The sequence below is a fragment of the Cryptomeria japonica genome, chromosome 3 (assembly GCF_030272615.1).
Source record: "Cryptomeria japonica chromosome 3, Sugi_1.0, whole genome shotgun sequence".
NCBI lineage: Eukaryota > Viridiplantae > Streptophyta > Pinopsida > Cupressales > Cupressaceae > Cryptomeria > Cryptomeria japonica.
Genome location: NC_081407.1, coordinates 510,657,595 through 510,680,081, shown reverse-complemented (window position 1 = coordinate 510,680,081; position 22,487 = coordinate 510,657,595). Strand labels below are relative to the sequence as shown.

Here is a 22,487-nt window from a genome sequence, read left to right as displayed (position 1 = left end):
CCACTGACTCTCACAGGCCGGAAGGGAAAACCAGCTCTGATACCACTGTAATATCCCAGTTATTTTTTTTTTTTTGAATTTTTAACAATAAGAGATACAAGCAATCACCACAACCCGTTAAGGTTAGAGAAATAATCCAAACTGCTGAAAGGGAACCCTTCCACCTTTATTTCACCGAGAGCCCAGTCTGGGAGGGTGAGAGCATACGGTGTTCCGAGGATCATTAGCAACAATAATCAAACTGAAAATACAATGCCTGGGCGGCAAGCCAGCCCCTTCTGCTTATCCAGCAGGATAGAAACCAAATTCTTGGCGGTAAACCAGCCAAGGGAAAATGACAAGAAACTGAAATTCAATCACTCTACCACATATTTCAGCAGGACGACATTACATTAAACTATCACTCTACCGCATATTTCAGCGGGAGGCCAATTGCATTAAACTTATCACTCGACCACTTATTCAGTGGCAGGACTGAGTACATAAACTGAATTTCAAAGTAAGAAGGCGGTTAAGCCAACCTCTTCCACTTATGCAGTGGCAATTACAAAATAAGGTCAGCAAGAATGATTGATCAGTACTACTGAACAACCTTACAAAATTAGAGATGAAAGGAGGAGAGTAATGCATATTTCTACAGCAAGAATTTAATTTTCTGTTACAATCAATCTACAAGCTGAAAGTACAAAACAACAGCCCATGGAAACACCCAAATGCTCATAACTCCCTCATTTTTCATCCAATTTGACTCAAACCAGTCCCAAACCCACCGTAATTCACTCACAACAGCAACTAATCAAAACCACAACCCAAACAACCCAACAATTTTTTGGCATGCATCCCAATGCAAGCACAAAACCCAACGCTAGACCTAGGAAGTTTGATTTTGTCTAGAAAAATCATTGCTGAATTAAACTTGCTAAAAACTTACACAATGTATCACCATGGCTAGGGAGGAAGGATGAGCCAATACCCAGAATGATGGAGTCGCCTGGTTAAGAGGTGTGAGCAAAATATACTTTCAACAGTCTCGCGACCAACAACCAGAAAACACTCAAATCCCACATAGAACACTCCACAATCTGCAACTCATTCACCCACAGCACTGGGAATACAAGGACACAGCTAGGTACTATCTTGCAAGTACGAAACTGAGACTTAGCTAGGAAGCCATACTTCGAAGCTCAGATTTTCAATAGCCAAACCGGCAACATAAAGATGCAATTTTCAAAGATGTCCCAAACGAGAGCCCAAGGCTCTTATTTATAATTCTTCAACAGCCAAAATCAAATGCAAATTCCTCCAAATGCCACTCCTTCATTTGCATTTCATTTCACCCCAAGTGTAGCGCCACTTTTCATTAGTCAAACCTCATGCCAAAAGGGAAGGGACCCACGTTAATTACTTGGCAAATAATGGCGATAGAATATAACATAATATTCCTCTAAAATATTTCGCCATCCCATAGTACACATGAGTTTCGCCAAACACGTAGGATAAAATAGGCATTAATCCCAATTTTAATAAATCAGTCGCAAATAATCAGATTAATTAAATATTAAACCTTAGGATAAGGAAATAATATTTAATTATGTCGCATATGACTCCCATACTGATTATTAACACAACTAGGATGAAACTGAGCCTGGACGACCACAGAACTACTGCAAAATCAGAACCCTGGCTACTGCCAAAAATAGAATTGTGCCACACTGCCACTTACTAAAAATAGTAAGTCAAGAACTAATGCTCAGAAAAGCATGATCATCACGTCCAGAGGCAAAACATGGAGAGCTCAGTAGGACAGTAACACCAGATTGGCCATTCCCTGACTTACTAAAAATAGTAAGTCCTTGTTTCATCAATGTTAGACCCCTCATTCTTCATTCCACCTAGCCTACGAGTCTCAAGAATAGGCTAATGGACCACTGGAAGGTCATCAGTGAGAAGGGGACATTACAAAAGTACATTTCATTTCTCCTTTCGCCAAATCGACCTTCTCATAGGAGCAAATATACTTTATAAAAATGACAATAAAATCATAATGTGGCATCCAAAGTAGATAAGTGAAATATATTATAAAATTAACTTATTTCTCCATAAGGCATCCATCTTGCCTTATTAATATTTCACTTTATAAAGTATTTTTCCGAAACAATAAATCGCCCAATATATAATTGAGGAAATGACTTAGATATCAATATAACTTCAACAATCCCTTTAAAATAAATCGTCCAACCTTTGCCTTAAGTTATAATTTAATTTAAAACACCATTTTTCATCAAATACTGAACCTGCCAAAACAAGTTCCAAGGATATGGGGAAACCAGCTGAGAGAATTGCCTTGCCAGGAAAAGTCACTGAACTGAGCTGAAGAACCCTTGCCAAGAATAGCACCAAAAAATGCTTGGAAGACCAACTGCTCAAACTGACCTGCTATAAATAGCCATCTGAACAGGGTTTATGACATCCTGCTAAAAATAGTACTTACTAAAAATAGCATATTGCTAAAAATAGTAAGTGTTTCAAAGTGATTTTGACCACATTCTGAGCGGCCGTCACACTTACTAAAAATAGTAAGTCCAGAAAAAATCACCCGATGCATATGCATGTCTAACCATCTTGAAGCTCTCTGAAAAACCCAGAAGGAATCCAGAATCCAAACTCTCAAACTCCCACATACACCCCCTGAAAACACCAAAGAATCCTCCTATAAAATAGAAACCCTAATTTCTACTCCCGAGTAGCCTACGGGCCTCCAAAATAGGGTAAGAGCCAACTCAACTAATCACTATGGATATTACAATGGTATTCAACTAAAATAGCTTAGTAGAGATGCATTATGGACCTGGTGAAGAGTCGCCTTATGGGGGCCAGCAAGGGCTCAGACATCGTAGTGTGGATTCAACAAGACCTCTGACATCGCAGTGTGGACGATACGGTTAATGAATGGAATCATGAACGTCACCGTGTACAATTGGGCAACGATACTCTCAGAATGCATCAAGGAAATTATAACTCTCAAACACGCATGTACCATCATGCCATCGCGCTCTTCCTAGAAGCACTCCATATGTAGTTACCCGCAAATAGTTGGGGACGGTTCCAACCTCTCAGTCGAGTGCAACTGAATAAACCGGCCATGTTTTATTCAATGCATCTGGATACACTCATGGTCGGAGATGAGCACTCTTAGCCCTCAAGGAAGAAAAGGCAGCAAGCATTGCAGGACAACACCGATTGGAGTGTCAAGGATGAGTGTTGAGGATTAAGGTAGCCCTAGCAAGGACACAGTGGAGGTTTCATCCACCGAGAGTGAGTGAAGATAATACGTTCTGAATGGCACTTCATGGTAGTGACCAGGACGAAGGGGAAGTTCAACCCAAGGGTACGCTAGAGGACCTGTTCATGTGTGTTTTATGCACATGCAAGCATCAAAATAAAATACCAAAGTACTTTACCCTCTCTTGAACAAAATCACCTCAGATGCTAAGGATAAGATCAACTAAAATGATTCCTAGGTTTCTACAGTCTAGTCTTGACGAGTGGGTAACTCAATGGTCGAAGTGAATTGTTGTTTTCACTTGGGGACTTACACAATTGTTCGAATCAACTTTGCTTATCATGAATATGGAATGGGTGTGCTAATAACTTAGGATTTAACAATGAAGCTTTTGACTCAATTCTAACAAGACTTTCTTAAAAAGGGGAAAAAGGGAATAGGGTTCAGGAATCTATTCTAAGCCTAGAATGCAAGAAGTGGTGAACAAATTCAGTGGAATCAAACTAGGCAAGGTCTCACCATCAAGTTGAACAGATTTTGACACAAGCTTAGTGCAATCATCTAAGGTGTATTTCATAGATTTTCAAATTACTACCATCAAACATTGATACCATCCAAGTTGATGCATAACAATGGACGTATAATAATCGAAGTTAAGTTTGCATATAATTCCAGTTGACCACGAATGGCGCACTTACAATCAGCAAGAGGCTAATGGTATGGATAAATGGATTCCACACAAATACAATCAACAAATTCTTTCATTCAATCTAACAAACTTGAAAACAAATTCTAATCTAACTTGGAGGAATTGAGAACCTTGAATGCAAGACAACACTTAAACAAAAATCACCATCAAGTCGATTGATGATTTATATTCAAATTTGCAGCATCTACCAACAATTCTCAAAAAATCTCTCCCTTGCAAATGAGAGGCAATGGGGAATATATAGTCTCATACAAAATGGATGGCCAAGATTCAATAAAAAATCAAGGGCCAAGATCATGCCAACAAAGCCCTAGAGTTGCCCTAATTAGGGTTTACATAAAAAATGGGGCCACCAACATATGGCCCAATAGAAAGACACCTAGTCATCAAATAGGGAATCTTCTAGAAGATTTCGCCCTACATCTCTTTCTCTCACAGCATAATCCAAGAATCTAGACAATACAGAATCTAATTCCTCCATGGATATGTTGGGTAAGGTATCTTGCTACAAATCAATCACGTCCAACGTATCCGAGCAAGCATACAAGGCGTTCTCCCAATCTGGCATGAGCTTCTGCCAATTGTGGACATGAATCAACAAAGACACTAAGTCATCCATCTGACTCTTCTTCAAAGAGTCCAACTGATTGAAGTACATGAACTTCATCTTGTCTCTTAATTCTGCTAAGTGTAAACCATTGGCTTCACTGACATCAACTCCCAATAATTCCTCAATTGAGGCAAGGATCTTCAACTGGATATCATGAATTGATCCCTTCATCTCTGCACAATTCTTGTGTGCGCTCTCATATGTTGATTTCTTCATGGCCAATGAACAATGCCAGCCATACAAATCGAATTTGTCTCCATTATGCACAATATTCTCCTTGATCAATGTGGACATAGGAATTCTCTTCAAGGCTCTAAGGCATGGAATAGTCTTCTCCTAAATAGGTCGAAATTCCTCCCAAACTCCCTCCAAATACTGTATCCTGAATATGAGTGTCGTCGTCCATTTCTCCACTTCCGAGAATGTATCTCTCGTTGTCTCACAATGTGTATGTAGTCTACGATCAACTGCAATAGGGGAAATAAGGGTGGGATTCTCACGCCTTATCCCTGCAATGTACTCTCCAAGTCCGATATTCTCTTCCTTATATTCTTCTTTCTTTTATATCTCCATGTCTAATCTTGTACTGATTGCCTTGAGAGTATCACCAACCTCCTGGAATTCCTACTCTTTTGTAGTACGACCAAAGGCAACTGAAGTAATTTGGAAATCCATGGGAGTAGCAACGTCCTTCATCACATATCCAATAGGAACAGCTACCTGCGCAATTCGCATTCCTGTCTCATCTCTAGCTATATGTAACAAAATCTCAGCCTTCTTTGGTTCTTTTTCCTTCTTGCTTTTGGCTAAGTAGTCGTCAATGTCGTCAATACGCTATGCCTCTACCATCTTCTTACTTTTCTCCATACTCCTCATCAACCAATCAAGAATAGCAGCCATCTCCTTACCATCATTGGGACACATCTCTCGATCAAGATCTCTCAATGCTGAGATAACATCATCATCATCATCATCAGAATTATCTTTAGTCAAATCATATACATTCTTCCCCAAACTAACCTTCAAAAGGACACTAGCAGATCCCGGCTGATCATCATCTTCATTAGGTGGAGCAGATGTAGCTATGGCATACAAATCCTGAACATTCTTTGGTAATATCACTGTGTTGGAACATTGTTCAATCTCTTTGTTCTGTTCTAGTACTTCAACTTCCTTGATTGATGAGACACTGAGGGAGGTGAAAGAATGATAATTTTTTGCTTCTTTTTCTTAACCTCCTCAATCTTCTTCCCTCTAGCCTTGTAGTGGGCACCCTAGAATGCCCAAAAACTAACCCCACTGCTGATAGGAATTTAGTCAAACAGTTTGCAGCCAACTCCTTATTCCTCCGTTTAATGTTTCAATGTTTTTTTTTGTTTTTAAGTCTTTGCACAGGTATGAAACCACATAACATGAACTAGAAAGAATTTACAATAATAGGCAAGCTGGAAATTGAACTACTGCTGTTATAATATTATTTCCAGAATTAACAAAAATCAAATACATAGCAGGTTATTTTCAACTCACTAAATACTCCAGCATTTTGACATAATGTTCCAACCAAAGTTTCTAATTCTGCTGCTACAGTAACATGAATAGTGCTGCATGAATAGTGCCAGGTGAATAGTGCTGCGTGAATAGTGCCAGGTGAATAGTACCCACGGGAATAGTGCCGCGTGAATAGTACCCACGTGAATAGTGTCGCGTGAATAGTACCCACGTGAATAGTGTCGCGTGAATAGTACCCATGTGAATAGTGTCGCGGCCTGTAGCTGGAAATGCAACCAAATAATGCTGCTGCTTGTAGCTGGAAAAGCACCCAATCTGCCTATAAATGAAGCTGATAGCAAAGGACTCCAAAGGCCAAACCCCAAGGGAATGACGTCTAGAATGTCACAAGAGAGGATAGACGTCCTCTAATGCCAAGAACGGATCTGCAACTCACACACCAAATTCTTCTCATATTCCACCTCTCCAATGAAGCCACAAAAGCTCCCTTTTATTCTTTCTCCAAGGGGCGACCCAACTCACTCAAGCAATGTGGGATAAAACATGTTCAATATAAGACATATTAAAATATTCACTTATGTCTCCCTTGGTTGCCCCTTTGATTTACACATATCTCCATAAAATAAATATTAAAGTAACACTTTAATATTTTACAATTAAATTAAATGTTACTTTAATAAAACTTCAGGCATTAAAATATATTAGCAATCGGACTCCGAATAGCGTGAGTGATAGCTCGTCGGAAAGCTCTCGCCAAGGAGTATCAAATCCAATCACCAAAACTAGCCCCCGTTGTGCTGCTGACTTACTAAAAATAGTAAGTATGCCTGAAACTAAGTAAATCAACTTTGTTTTGGCCCAAACTGGAAATGACTAGGCCAAAACACTCCAGGATCCCTTTAAACCCTTCGTTAGCCCTCGGGACCATGTAGAGCTAGGCTAACGCACATATACTTGGTCAATCTGCTAGAGTGGGGACATTACAGTCCGCCCCCCTTGAAATTGCTTGTCCTCAAGCAATCTCAGTCCAGCCTGCTGTATCACCTGCTCATTCTCCCATGTAGCATCTACCTCCGGCAGGTCTCTCCATCTGACCAAATACTCCTTCACTATCCTGTTTCTGAGTTTCCTCTCTCTGGTGTCCAGAATAGCCTCAGGTACTAACACGAGCTTCCCCTCCTCATCCAAAGGAGGTAAATCTGCAGAAGGTACTACAATCTGACCAATAGCTTTCTTAAGCCTAGACACATGAAATACATTGTGCACCCGACTACCCTCTGGAAGCTCAAGCTCATAGGCGACTTCGCCCACTCTACGAATCACCCTGTAGGGACCATAAAATCTAGGCTTCAACTTTTCAACTCCGCTCTTCTTGAGTGATGACTGTCTATATGGTTGTAGCCTCAAGTAAACCATATCCCCTACCTCGAAACTGCGCTCTATTCGGTGCTGATCAGCGTACAATTTCTGTTGATTCTGGGCCTGCTGTATATTCTCCTTGAGCACTTTCAGGATGTCCTGACTATCCTGCAATAAGTTTTTGGCTTTGGGCACTCTGCTGTCCCCCAAAACTAAATCCATGAAGCTAGGTGCATCATAACCATAGAGTGCCATGAAAGGAGTCATCCTGATGGACATATGATAAGTGGTGTTATAACAATACTCTCCCATATGCAACCATCTGACCCAAGCTTTTTGTTGTGCAGTTACATAGTTCCTCAAATATCCCTCCACCCATTTATTCACAATCTCTGTTTGCCCATCTATCTGCGGATGATAACTAGTGCTAGGTGTAAGATCTGTACCACACAACCTAAACAGCTCCTGCCAAAAAACACTCATAAACTTACTATCTCGATCACTGACAATGAATCTGGGCAACCCATGTAACCTGAATATCTCTCTAAAGAAAAGATCTGCCACCTGTGCTGCTGTGTAAATGGACGGAATAGCAAAGAAGTGAGTGAACTTCGTCAAGCGGTCCACCACCACATAGATGCAATCCCTTCCCTGCACTCGTGGTAACCCAGTGATGAAGTCCATCGAAATACTTTCCCATTTTCTATCAGGAATGGGCAAGGGCTGTAATAAACCTACAGGAAATGTGTGCTCTCCCTTATTCTGTTGACAAACCGCACACTCCCTGACATACCTCTGAACATCATCCTTGAGCCCTCTCCATGAGAACCGCTCTCAGATCTGCCTGTAGGTCTTGAAGATCCCCGAATGCCCAGCTGTGGGTGCATCATGAAATGCCTTTAGTATCACCTCTCTCAAATGTGATGACGGAATCAAATAAACCCTGTCCTGAACTCTGATCAATCCATCTATCACCTCATAGCGATCATCCTGTATAGTACCTGAAATCAATCCAGAAGCCCAAGCATCTCCGACATACTCTGCTATAATCTGATCTCTCCAATCTCCTGAAATCTCTACCAGAGCACATAAGTGAGGTCTCCGAGATAAGGCATCAGCCACCACGTTTTTCTTACCTTTGACAAACTCTATGTCAAAGTCATAAGCCTGCAATTTAGTAACCCATTTCTGTTGCCGGTCATTAAGATCACGCTGGCTCATGAAATATTTTATGCTATTGTGATCAGTTTTGATCACAAACCGTCCGCCTACTAAGTATGATCGGAATTTGGCCAATGCATGCATTATGGCCAACATCTCCCTGTCATAGATAGAATAGCTCCTCTCAACACCTCGGAGCTTCCTACTCTCGAATGCAATGGGATGTTTCTCCTGCATCAATACTGCCCCTATCCCATCACCTGAAGCATCACACTGAAGTTCAAATGGCTTCGTGAAATCTGGTAGAGCTAAAACCGAACAAGATGACATCACTTGTTTGAAGTGGTCAAAACATCGCTGCGCTGCTTCTGTCCATACGAAGGCTCCCTTTTTAGTGAGGTCTGTCAAAGGTGCTGCAGTCTGTGAAAACCTCTTAACAAACCTCCTGTAAAACCCGCATAAACCATAGAACCCCTTAAGTTGTGTGAGGTTCGTGGGAGTAGGCCAATCTACTATAGCTCTAATCTTTTCAGGGTCTACTCGAACTCCATCTGCACTAATAATATGCCCAAGGTATAGTAATTTTGTCATACCAAACTCACACTTAGACTCCTTGGCATATAAAGACTCTCTCTCTAGGATAGATAATACCTCCTCCAAATGCTGTGAATGTTCCTCCCAGGTCTTACTAAAGACCAAGATGTCATCAAAGAAGATCAAGACAAATCTCCTCAACTGCTCCCTGAATACTTGGTTCATACAACTTTGAAATGCAGCGGGTGCATTGGTTAGTCCAAATGGCATAACCATAAACTCAAAGTGGCCATAGTGACATCGGAAGGCTGTTTTCTCAATGTCCTCTGCTCTAATCCTGATCTGATGGTATCCGGATCGCAAATCAATTTTGGTGAAGAAGCATGCCCCATGCAACTCATCAATCAACTCATCAATCCTAGGAATGGGATACCTGTTTTTAATTGTTTTCTTATTCAGTGCCCTGTAATCGATGCACATGCGCATTGTCCCATCCTTCTTCTTTACCAAAACTACAGCTAAAGCAAAGGGGCTTTTGCTAGGCCTGATGTGCCCCATTTCCAACAACTCCTTAATTGCCTTCTCTATCTCATCTTTATGTTTCTTAGGATGACGATAGGGAGTGATCATCACTGGTTTGGCTCCCTCCTCGAGCTCAATAACATGCTCTGCACCCCTGTCAGGAGGAACCCCGTGAGGAATATCACTGAATACCTTGGCATGCCTATCAAGAATCTCCTGTATATCTGATGGATGACTCTTCACCCGAGGCTCCGGTGAAGTTGGCATAACTAAGCACTCTGTTGCCCACTCTATGTCATTATGTCGAAAAAGTCTCTCCATTCTCTTCAAAGAGACTACCCTGCAACTCCCATCTGAAAGTCCCCTGAGAACAATAGTCCTACCCTCATGCTGAAACCTCATTTCCAACTTCGCTAGGTTGAAAGTGAACTCAACCAGCGATGCCATCCATGTCATACCGAGGATGACGTCGTAATCTCCCATGTCCACAACGTAGAAATCATCCTCCAACTCATAGCCATCTCCAAATCTAATGTGAAGATTTGAAACCTTCTGAGTACATAATAGCTTTTGGCCATTAGCCACCATGACCCTAAAACCATCATGCTCCTCTGTCTGTAAACCTCTCCTGGCTACCAACTGTGTATCTATAAAGTTATGTGTAGCCCCAGTGTCAATGAGAGATATCACTTTCTGCCCCTGGATAGTACCCCTGACCTTAAATGTGATTGCCTTTTGGGCCCCTGTCAAGAGTGCCAACGATCTATCATCCTTAGGAATGCTGCTCTCCTCTATCATGTTACCCTCATCTGAATCGGAGTGCTGATCCTCCCCCTCTGACTCTGACTCCTCTGCTGAAAAATACTCCATTTGATTTGCCTTAGCCTTGAGAGGGCATTTATGAGATAAGTCCCAAGGCTCTCTACACTGGAAGCATAGTTTCTTCTTTCGAAGTTCATTCAAGGTTTCACTGTCTAGTCCTTTTGATCCTTCTTTGGGTTTGTTATACTCTTTCTGAAATGGTTTTTTGTCTTTGTCCTTGCGGTAGGAAGAATCTGTTGAATGGTATTTTCTTTTGTATACCGAAGGGGCTAAATCTCGTGCCTTTTTAGTTGCTTCTGCTACGGTGAGTGGATCATGTCCCTTCACCCAACCACGTAATGGATTAGCAAGCCCATCACAAAATAACACCACCAATCTCCTAGGAGAGATATCAGTAACAAGTACAGACAAACGCTGAAACTCGGCGATGTAAGCATCCACTGACCCTGACTGTTTTAACTGTGCTAGCTCCTTGAAATGTAACTCGGGATCCCTAGTGTCAAATCTCTCAATCAATCTTTCTGTGAATTCCTCATAGGATGTAATCTGATTATGCCCCAGAGTCACCATGCCATGATGCCACCATTCATGCGCAACGCCGTCCAAATGCATAGCCGCATACTTGATAGCCTCATCCTCAGGCATAGGATTTAGCTGCAAGTAAGTATCTACCTTCTGCACCCAAGCTCATGCGGTCATCTTCCCTGAAGCATCATAATAAGGCAAGGAAAGTTTTCCAACTTTCTTTCTCAGCTCAAAATTCTGATTCCTCCCTCCTGCTCTAGGCATATGTCTCATCCTCAAGTCCATATAATCTCTGAGGGAAATATCTGCCTGAAACTCGGGTCCACTGGCCTCCCAGTCCCTCCTGAATTGACCCTGTAACTCAGTAATCTGCGGTTCGTTCACTGGTTGAACCGGATCCCTAGGTGGGAAGGTCGGTAGAAGAGGTCTCGAGCTCGCTGTTCGAGCTGGGCGTGCAACGTGTCTAAAGTTATCCGCCTCATTCCCATTGTTGCCATGTCCATTATTACCATTAATGTTATTCTCAGGGCCATTGTTGTTGCCTCGGCCTCCATTATTATCATTGCCCCTATTGTTATCGTTTCCCCCATTGTTATTGTTTCCATTGTTGGCATCACCTGGATTAATATTGACACCCATCTGTCTAGCCATAAGCTGCAACATCATGTCCATTCGCCTATTCTGCTCTTGCTGCATACGCTGCCCTTGCTCTAACGTACCCAGTAACTGTCTGAACATTACCTCCCCCTGATCTGGAACGGTATTCCTATCATCTCGGTCACCCATACTGCTGTCCTGATCAAAGAATATTTCCTCTATGTCTGTATGACTGGATTCTATGTCCACCTGCACGGATGAACTAGACTGCTCACTCTGACTATCCGGATTTCTATTTTGTCTGGCCCTGGTATTGCGAAAATTATAATGCCCCTGTCGCATGCTCAATCATACATTCTAAACCTGTTTTATTTCTGCAATATTTTTGGTGAAAGTTTCCCACAAGATGGCAGAATCTTCTGCTCTGATACCACTGTAGTGGGCACCCTAGAATGCCCAAAAACTAACCCCACTGCTGATAGGAATTTAGTCAAACAGTTTGCAGCCAACTCCTTATTCCTCCGTTTAATGTTTCAATGTTTTTTTTTGTTTTTAAGTCTTTGCACAGGTATGAAACCACATAACATGAACTAGAAAGAATTTACAATAATAGGCAAAGCTGGAAATTGAACTACTGCTGTTATAATATTATTTCCAGAATTAACAAAAATCAAATACATAGCAGGTTATTTTCAACTCACTAAATACTCCAGCATTTTGACATATGTTCCAACCAAAGTTTCTAATTCTGCTGCTACAATAACATGAATAGTGCTGCATGAATAGTGCCAGGTGAATAGTGCCGCATGAATAGTGCCAAGTGAATAGTACCCGCGAGAATAGTGCCGCGTGACTAGTACCCACGTGAATAGTGTCACGTGAATAGTACCCGCGTGAATAGTGTCGCGTGAATAGTACCCGTGTGAATAGTGTCGCGGCCTGTAGCTGGAAATGCAACCAAATAATGCTGCTGCTTGTAGCTGGAAAAGCACCCAATCTGCCTGTAAATGAAGCTGATAGCAAAGGACTCCAAAGGCCAAACCCCAAGGGAATGACGTCTAGAATGTCACAAGAGAGGATAGACGTCCTCTAATGCCAAGAACGGATCTGCAACTCACACACCAAATTCTTCTCATATTCCACCTCTCCAATGAAGCCACAAAAGCTCCCTTTTATTCTTTCTCCAAGGGGCGACCCAACTCACTCAAGCAATGTGGGATAAAACATGTTCAATATAAGACATATTAAAATATTCACTTACGTCTCCCTTGGTTGCCCCTTTGATTTACACATATCTCCATAAAATAAATATTAAAGTAACACTTTAATATTTTACAATTAAATTAAATGTTACTTTAATAAAATTTCAGGCATTAAAATATATTAGCAATCGGACTCCGAATAGCGTGAGTGATAGCTCGTCGGAAAGCTCTCGCCAAGGAGTATCAAATCCAATCACCAAAACTAGCCCCCGTTGTGCTGCTGACTTACTAAAAATAGTATGCCTGAAACTAAGTAAATCAACTTCGTTTTGGCCCAAACTGGAAATGACTAGGCCAAAACACTCCAGGATCCCTTTAAACCCTTTGTTAGCCCTCGGGACCATGTAGAGCTAGGCTAACGCACATATACTTGGTCAATCTGCTAGAGTGGGGACATTACAAGCCTTGACTTCTCCAAGTGTGTTCTTCCTTCGCTTCGGAGCTTGACTTTCCTCATCTGCATTAATCCTTATATCGTTGATAGTTCTTTGATCATCTTCGGAAGAGGATTCCTCATGTTTCATCTTTTCATATGTGAAGATAACACCCATGTCAACTAACTTGTTCATTTGAATGTCTACCCATCCTTAGGAGAAACTCAAGACCTCTCTCATCAATACATTTAAATCTGTTACTTCTTGTTTTGACCAATTAGGCAATAGAATAGCCTTTTTCATTTCATTCTCATACTGTGGATGCGTATGATCCTTGTCATCTAATATCTGATCAGGAATGAGGAAAAGTCCAAACTTCCTCATAAAATCCACGGACATTCTGGACCAAATTCTTCTTTTCATTGCTTGTTCATCCATTAAGTTTGCCCAATAATCTTTTATGTCCACCTTGTGAATGAACTTATCTCCCCTGATCCTTCCAACTTTCTTATTCGGATCAAATCTTTCTCTTCTTTTGTATGTCGCAAGGCGATAAAATGCAAGCTCTTCAATCACTATGCTAGCTGCTACAGCGGAATGGCAAACCTCCAATGTCTTCCCTACTGAAATAGGAAATGACATCCCTGTTCTATCTTTGTCCTTCTGGATAGAAATTGCCAATTTTTAATAAATTGTTAATTCATAATATTGTTTCTAAGTTTCTAACTTGTCATTTGACTTTGAGTCTCATACTTATTTGAGATTTTTGTTTGTAGATATGTTTGGTCCTTCATCTCACCTACTATATGTCATTTGATACGTTCATACAAACTCTACTAATCTTGCAGAGATTTACAAAACATTTGATAGCATGCTTGGGTGGATGAAACAAGCAATTTGTGATAGGGAGCCTAATTTAGGATTATATGATCAACATATCAAGCCCATTGTGATGCAGTAGTAGAATAGTATAACACCTCATTTCATATGGTATTGTTTTCTCTAAATCTTAAACAGTGTGCACCAAAGGCTGGGAGGCCCTCCTTGTGATGACGAAGAGGCAAAATAAAGACTAATGAAGGTCCTTCAAAAGATGTATTCAAGTGAGGATTTGACTATACTTCATCCACAATGGCTTGCCTTTACTAATCTTTGCAGTCCAACATTCGACAAATCAGAGGTGAAGATTGATACAGCTACATTAGCTCAAAGTAACCCTATTGGATGGTAGATTTGGCATGACAAGGATACACCAGAGTTGAGGATGCTTGGCATTCACCTCCTTTCACAAGTTGTCAATTCTTTTGTTGCAAAAAAGAATTGATCCACATACAAATTTATCCACTATATGATTGGTGGTCCTGTTAATACTTTTGTTGTAACTTGTCAATTTTAATTGTGTTAAAATTGATCAAATGTATTGGAAAGGTGTTTCGAAATTTTCATGAAAGTTTCTGAAGGCTTTAAGCCATAAGACCAAAGACAAAGTTACAATGTTTATTGCTAACCAAGATCTCATGCTAAGAAGAAAAGAAGGATGGGAAAAATATTTTGATCTTTTCCCTCTAAATACGTTGAATGGTGCTTAGGGTTTGCTGAAGGTTGGCATTGAAGGAGCTTCTATGGTGGCATTGAGAGAGTCCAAAGGCCTTGGCACACATTGCAGGAACACGATAGCTTTTTAGAGCACATTGCAGCCATCAGACAGATATATGGCATATTGAAAGGGGTTTTGAAAGGGTCATCCATCAGCCTTGGTGTGAGAACAACACTTGCTCCCCTAAGCTTCGCCACATTGCAGAAAAAGAGAAGAAAGCTTCTCACTTGTAGACCTGCGTGTTTGCTTTCCCAAATGCCAGGTATGCATCTTTTTTTGGAACGTTTAAGCATTCATGAGTCTTCAAAGAGGGTTTGAATAGGCATTATAAGGGTGAAGAGAATTTAGAAGTATGCCATAGGCTATGTTGATGAGGCATCATAAACTAAACTTGAGAATGTTCCATTCATTTGTTGATCTCAGTCTAGTCCTCTACATGTCTATCAGTTGAGCAGGATCACTGGTGTTGGAAATTATATTTGGTTTTAAGTACAGAGAAGCCAAAACTGAAATTAATGTCATGTTCAAGAAGAATTGTATACAAAAGTTGAAGTTTTAGAGCTGTGCATACCATTACCAATGTTTTAGATCCTCCAAGCATCGAGAATACATTTGGGTCAGATTCTTTTGATACAACAGTGTATACTTAACAATCAAATGGCAGAGTGCAATGAATATTGGTTTGATAAGTGTTGGCAAAAGAAGGGTATTTTTAATCCAAAGAAAAGAGCTTCACCTCTCATAAGAATGAAAAGTTACAGTGATTGAATGAAGAGACCTAGATGGACAGTTCATACAGCAGCAAGGCTAAAAAGGTGGATGTCAGTAATGATAAGAAGAACAGTCTTCCTAAAAGTGACAATGATAACTATTATTGATAAGAGCACTAGCATGATAGACCTGTGACAAAAAAAGGATAATAGCTAAACCATTGAGAAGCCTTGGCAAGGGTCATTATGGTTTTTAATTGTGTTAAGTTTGGTTTTTATGTGTATTTTACGGTATTTGAATGATGCATGATGGAAGCAAATGCAAAAATGAAATTAAACTAATACTGAGAATTAAAATCAGACTTCCAATTACAACAGCAATATAATATATCAGAATAAATTTTTATTTCCACTTAAAGAGCAAATTTGCATGCCAAGTGTCCTCAACCTGCCTGGTTGAGCCTCCTTATTTGACTGAAATTCAATATATGATGAAATAGGAGCTTCCTGAATGTGCTGACAGCTCCAATTGATTTTATTAACCCTAGAATGAATTACTAAAAACAATTGATGAAGAAATATACAAACCGAGATGGAATTCTGACACCTTGCCAGGCGTGGCCCTCCAAGAATGAAATTGTTAGGGGTAAAATAACGTATGTTAGTAAGAATAATATTTATAAGTGTGTTATGTTATGTTTATGTTTGTCGCTGAGAGGTTCCCGTCGGGTAGTTGGTGATGGTTGGCAACTTGACCAACCATCGGGTCTTTATATTGTTTGGTTGGAACCTCGGCAGGGAGATTATGTATGGACAATTTTGGACACTGGAATAAAGATATAACTTTTCTGGTCTAATTAGTATCATTGTCATTTATGCTGTGATGTACAATTGTTCTGTTACATGAATGCTTGGTATGTGTGGGAAATACTGTGTTATCTGATTATAACATTTTGGCGCCGTTGCCTGAACGAACCTAGAGATAACTATGGCGGCAGGCAGAAGCAATTAATGGGCCGACCGTTTAATCAGCAATTAATTGTCGTGGACAGCGACACGCACGAAGAGAGTACCACGGAAGAGGAACGAGAGGATCAGTTGACGGCAGATTTGGTGGAGTTGCGGGACGTGTCGATCACGCAATACATGCAGCGAGAGGCTCAGGAGAGAGCCGTCTCGGAAGGCACGGTACGTGGTGAACTCACCGTCAGCACCCCCGTCTTTGACCTACTCGAGATTATTCCAAGGTTACTCGCCAGAAATTTGATTGCACTCCAAAACCAAAGGGAGGAAACGGCAAAGGAACTTCGGTAGCAACAAGCTCTCCAACGGTACGAGGAACGGAGTCGTATGGGGGAAGAGGAGAGGGAGGCCAATCGGCGCCGTACCTCTGGCACTTGATGCCCCTACGGCCAAACAAAGACAGACGTACCACTGCTACTGAAGGAGTAAACGAGGGAACTGTACGAAGATCTCTCTGCATAAAAGAACAGGCCGACAGGAGACGGTGACTAGGAGAGGTTGCCGACTCGAGGAGTCCGAAGAAACACAACAGAAGTCGAAGTGTGAGTCGGAGTCGTAGTCGGGAGAGGCAAAAACTGTGTACGTGGAAGGAGTTGGCCGAGGTCGCCAGGAACCTGCCACTTCCAGACGTAACGGAGGAAGATCTCACCGACCAGGCCCCACACTCGACGTCAAGTGAAGAAGACTCCAGAGCCGAATCACAAAGCACCCATTCGGAATTTTCCGAACAAGGAGAGGAGGCGGTACGAGACCTGCACGAGGAAATCGCCACTATTTTTGAAGCAACATTGTCTGGCATTAAAAATTTGTCCTTGTCAAAGGGCATCAAAATAGGAAGGTCAGATCCGGAAACCTTTGGAAGGAGGGACTATAGAAGCGAAGGTGACCAAAGCCTGGTTGGCAGGGGCCTGACCAGACCAGGAGCGTACGGTACCTCCCGGACACATAGTACCTTTCTGGCATATAGCCATTTTCAGGCACTGCATAAAACCGTATAGAATAGAACGATGGCACACACCCCGGAGAAGCAGAAACTCCCAAAATTCATGGGCGACGGGTCAGAGGACCCGGTACGGCTTGCAAGACATGTGTCACCATCTGGGAAGCAAATGGCCAGGACAACCGGGACTACTGGGTGAAGGCATTTCGAGCCACTCTGCGAGGAATAGCTATTGACTGGTACACAAACCTCGATGCTCGGCATAAAACGTCCTGGAGCAATCTGAGGAAGGCCTTCAAGGAAGAATTCAAACTCCTACGGGATGACAACGAAATTGTGGCAGAAATTTACAACACCAACAAGTACTGGTACGGCTCCAACTGGTACTGGTACGGTATCGGTAGGAACATGTACAACAAGAATTGGTATGGTACTAGCAAGTACTAGTGTAGCTCCAACAGGTACTGGTACGGCTCCATCAAGTACTAGTACAGTACCAACATGAACTGGTACAACAAGAATTGGTACGATACCGGCAGGAACTGGTACGGTGCCAACATGTACTTGTACGACAGGAATTGGTACAGTGCCAACAAGAACTAGTACGGTGCCAGTAGGAACTGGTACGGTACTAGCAAAAACCAGTACGGTACCAACAAAAACTGGTACGGATGACTTGGAGGCAAAAACCAGTACGGTACCAGCAGAAACTAGTACGGGTGACTTGGAGGCATTAGCAACCCAAGTGGTAGAGCTCACCTTATAGTTGGAACAGAAAGATAAAAAGCTACTGGAAGCTACTCACATGGTAAAGAAAGTACGGGAACGGCAGGTGCTGGCGGAAAAGAACCTGAAACTTCAGGCCAGACAGCAACCTCCTCCTGCGACCACTACAGGGATGCCTCCTCCCTCTTCTCGGTCTTAGCTATGTTTTATATAATTCATTTTCTCTTGTCTGAGTCATCTGGAAGACGACTACGTTTTTGGGGGAGTTAATGTTAGGGGTAAAATAACGTATGTTAGTAAGAATAATATTTATAAGTGTGTTATGCTATGTTTATGTTTGTTGCCAAGAGGTTCCCGTCGGGTAGTTGGGAGTTGGTGACGATTGGCAACTTGACCAACCATCGAGTCTTTATATAGTTTGGTTGGAACCTCAGCAGGGAGATTATGTATGGACAATTCTGGACACCGGAATAAAGATATAACTTTTATGGTCTAATTAGTATCATTGTCATTTATGCTGTGATGTACAATTGTTTTGTTACATGAATGCTTGGTATGTGCGGGAAATACTGTGTTATCTGATTATTCACACCGAGATGGAATTCTGACACCTTTCCAGGCGTGGCCCTCCAGGAATGAAATTATTGAATATGCTGATCACATATGACCTTATTTCTCCAAAATAACTTCTTATTTGCTGATCCTATTCACCAACAATGAATTTTAATGCAATTTACTGAGTCAAAACCCTTGCAATTATTTTTAACAAGCTCCAGGCAAATGAAAATGGTACGGCTTAGCTGGAGAAGGTACGGCTGGCTCCAAAATGCATAAATTTCACTGAAATTTGTCTTCTTCCTGCTTCGATCTATACTCCAGACTGATTAGATGCTGCTGTTGCTGATAAATTTCTGGTTCCTAGCCCCTTTTGGCCCAAACAAAGCATTCCACGCAAATCAGATTGATGAGAAGTGAGAGGGGTTTCGTCCTTTCACCAAGAAATGGAGGTTTTCGTCTCCAAATCCACTCCAGAACCCTGCAAATTTCGTTGCAGACCTGCTGAATAAGGAAAGCTGCCAAAATAATGAATAACAATGATGCCAAAATCTTCCCATGAAGTCTCTTTTCTTCCCAAATTCCCACGCCCAAGTTACAGCTACAAAATTCCATGATTCCAAGAGAATATTCCTCCTCTAAATGGGCGCCCAAGTTGAGGGTTTAATAATTATGAGTGAGGCCATCATTAAAATAACGTTTTATGTCTAGAGATGGGCGCCCAAGGGGTGATGTTCTAATTCTTCATTAACTTCCTATAACCCCTTTCTTATAAAGTTACTTTATAAATGTTTCTAGTTATAGAAAAAAGTAACTTTATATTTTATTATTATAAAGTTTCATTAATAGCTCACCAAGGCCAAAAAAATGACTAAGTATAGGCCCTCGTTGGTTAGCCAGTCATCTCCAAACACTGAATTTCACCTATGGAGATGGATGCCAGGTGAATCTACCATCCTAAATGATCACTAAGAAAGAGGGGACATTACAATCTGCATAGATTTTACCATTCAAGTTGCTTCAGGAGATGTAATTTTAGTTGGTTAATTCTCAAATTTGCTGCTCTTGCAACACAGAGAGGACAAGATAAGCACAGACAACTGCTTTTTCTAGTGTTCCCCAAGGTGGAAGTCTTAGACATTATACTGGGAAACTGGGTGCAGTTAATGGAATGCAACCAGATGGGAAGGTTGATATGTCAGCAATACAATCAAGGGAGATATGGAAAGGCATAATGTATGCAGCTGCTGCTGCTATGATACATGAAGGCAAGGTGGAACAGGCTTTTAAAACTGCAGCTGGAGTTTTTTGAAGCCGGCTGGTCCAAAGAATGGTCTCGGTATGCATTTCAAACTCCAGAAGCACAATACATCAATCTTGAGAGACAGTCTTCATGATCCTAAATGCAGTTCACGTGTCTCATACAATTCATGATGACAGTGAAGACTGTCAGAAACATTATCCAGGTGAATTTTAAATATGAGAGATTTAAATGACAGTACAGACAAAGCATACAGAGCTCTATGACAGTCACAGATACGTGGATTGTGTCATGAAGATAATGAGTAGGTTTTTCATAGATACAAGGCAATAAAGCCATGAGGGAAGGCAATCATGAAAATATATATCTTGTGCAGATGCCAAGCTATAGAAAACCCTTTGAAGTCAGAAGACACATCATGGATTAGAGAAATAAATGAACAGACGTAGAAGACATCCATAAGAGATCATAAATAGATATGCTCATAAATGGGATTGTTCAAATAGATGGTCATGAATATACAATTATTTGGAGCAGGATACATTGACATTTTCATGTTTTGTGAAAGTACAGTCATACACATGATAGTCATCATGGAGAGTTCTATGAAGAAAGTCAGGTCATATGATGGTCCACAGAACGTCTGATTGATGGTGGACGATAGAAAGGTTTCATGCAAAATGACAAAGAAGACATGCTAAATATATGCCTGATGGCCACATAGATGACAAATATGTGTTCAGAGTTGACAGTAATGATAAGTTACAAGGTCTACAAGACTGTCCGAACCAAAAGATAACATAGTTTTGTTATAAGAAATAACTGTCAAACAGAAGAGTACGAAGAAGGATAAACCGCAGTCATAGACCAAGGCATGGCTGTATAGTGAAAGGCACAGTAAAGTTATGAAATGGCAGTGTTAAGAAAACAATTGACAATGAGAGATAAAGAAATATAGATGAAGATACAAGCAAGGTGTTCTTAATGGTGGTGACATGTGTCATTCCCAGTATAGAACTTCTCCTATGCCCTCATAGGGCATTCAACCATCTTCAAACTTGTTTTACACATGCCCTATAAGTTTGGATGACCTGGAAGACAAATGGAGGGATTATAGCAAAAGTTATCTTATCTACAAGCATCTAGGAGCTTTCTCAGCTGAATAAAGTCAAGACACCAAAGAATCCTCATTCAAGCATGACTTTCAAGGAACCTTTGAAGGAGCCGGCAAGGCAGGAGAATGTGACAAAGGTCCAAATTCAGTTCACCCAACGCCACTTTGAAGTTTTTGTGGAGTCAAACAAGGGAATAAGTTTTCTAGTGCCTAAAGGATGAGGTTGGACTCAGTCAACTAAGAAAACACTTGTCTTTTATGTTCAAAATGTATGCCTAAACAAAAGAAAGTGGTTGAACATTTGATATAGTACACCTAGGTTCATGTTTTGAGTTAGTTCTTACAGTCCAAGCCACGCGTTGTAACCTGAAACAAGGATCTTTTTGGTCTGATTAAGTATCGTAACTCAATTTTCAGACATGTACACCTTCTCAATCAATAAAAGATAAGTTATTCTGCCTTCATAGAAGCTTTTTTATTGTGTGTTATCAAATGATTGATGCACTTTATTTGTGATTTGTATGAAAATCCTTTAAAGAATCTCACTATCAGCAGGTGTTTGTACAGGATATAGGCTGTGTGGATGATATTAACAGTCAAAGTTGTGAAGAAATGTTACATTTTCCTTCTATGATAGTAAATATCATGACCTCCCTATGAAGTATTGACGCATGAGCATACAAAAATTCTGAGTTGTGCTGGCATTATCATTGGTTAGTTGTGTCTCCAAAACAGTAGTATAGGTTTGTAATCAGTTTGGTGCATCACCCTAGCAGAAATAGGTTCACTGTCCAGTTTAGGTGGATTGTAGCAAGTGAACCAGCCCTCTCTGGAGGTTGACCTCTAACTATCAAAGCCCACACTTTAAGAGGTCTTCCCATGTCTCACTAGGTTATTGAGTTGAGAGTTCAACAAGGGTGTAAACCTTAGTGATTATAGGTCCGAATTGTCTGACTTCAATCTGTAGACATACTCCAGTTTTATGATGGGATGTTGATCCCAAAGACACCACAAAAATTGATGAGGAGGCCCAAAAGGGATTGGTTGGGGTTCCAGATGAGGCAACCCCTCATAGTGGTATTGACTTAGAGTTAGATTTTGATTTTGATGTAGCGTTGGCAAATGTCAATTAGCGACAACGTACTTTCCATTTTTTTGTCATTTTTTGGTTGAAATTTGCAGTACTTGGGCATTTTGTCGTATTTTTCCATTTTATATAATATATTAATATATCATATGCCCATTGACAATGAATTATAGAATCAGTTAAATTTGACTTTGTTAATTTGTTTGA

At 40.9% G+C, this 22,487-nt stretch overlaps 1 protein-coding gene across 2 annotated transcripts in view; it reads right to left on the bottom strand.

Moving 5' to 3' along the window:
- The window catches only part of LOC131044912 (2-C-methyl-D-erythritol 4-phosphate cytidylyltransferase, chloroplastic), a 306,767-nt gene that overhangs the window by 93,156 nt on the left and 191,124 nt on the right, over window positions 1–22,487 (bottom strand). The window lies entirely within an intron of this gene.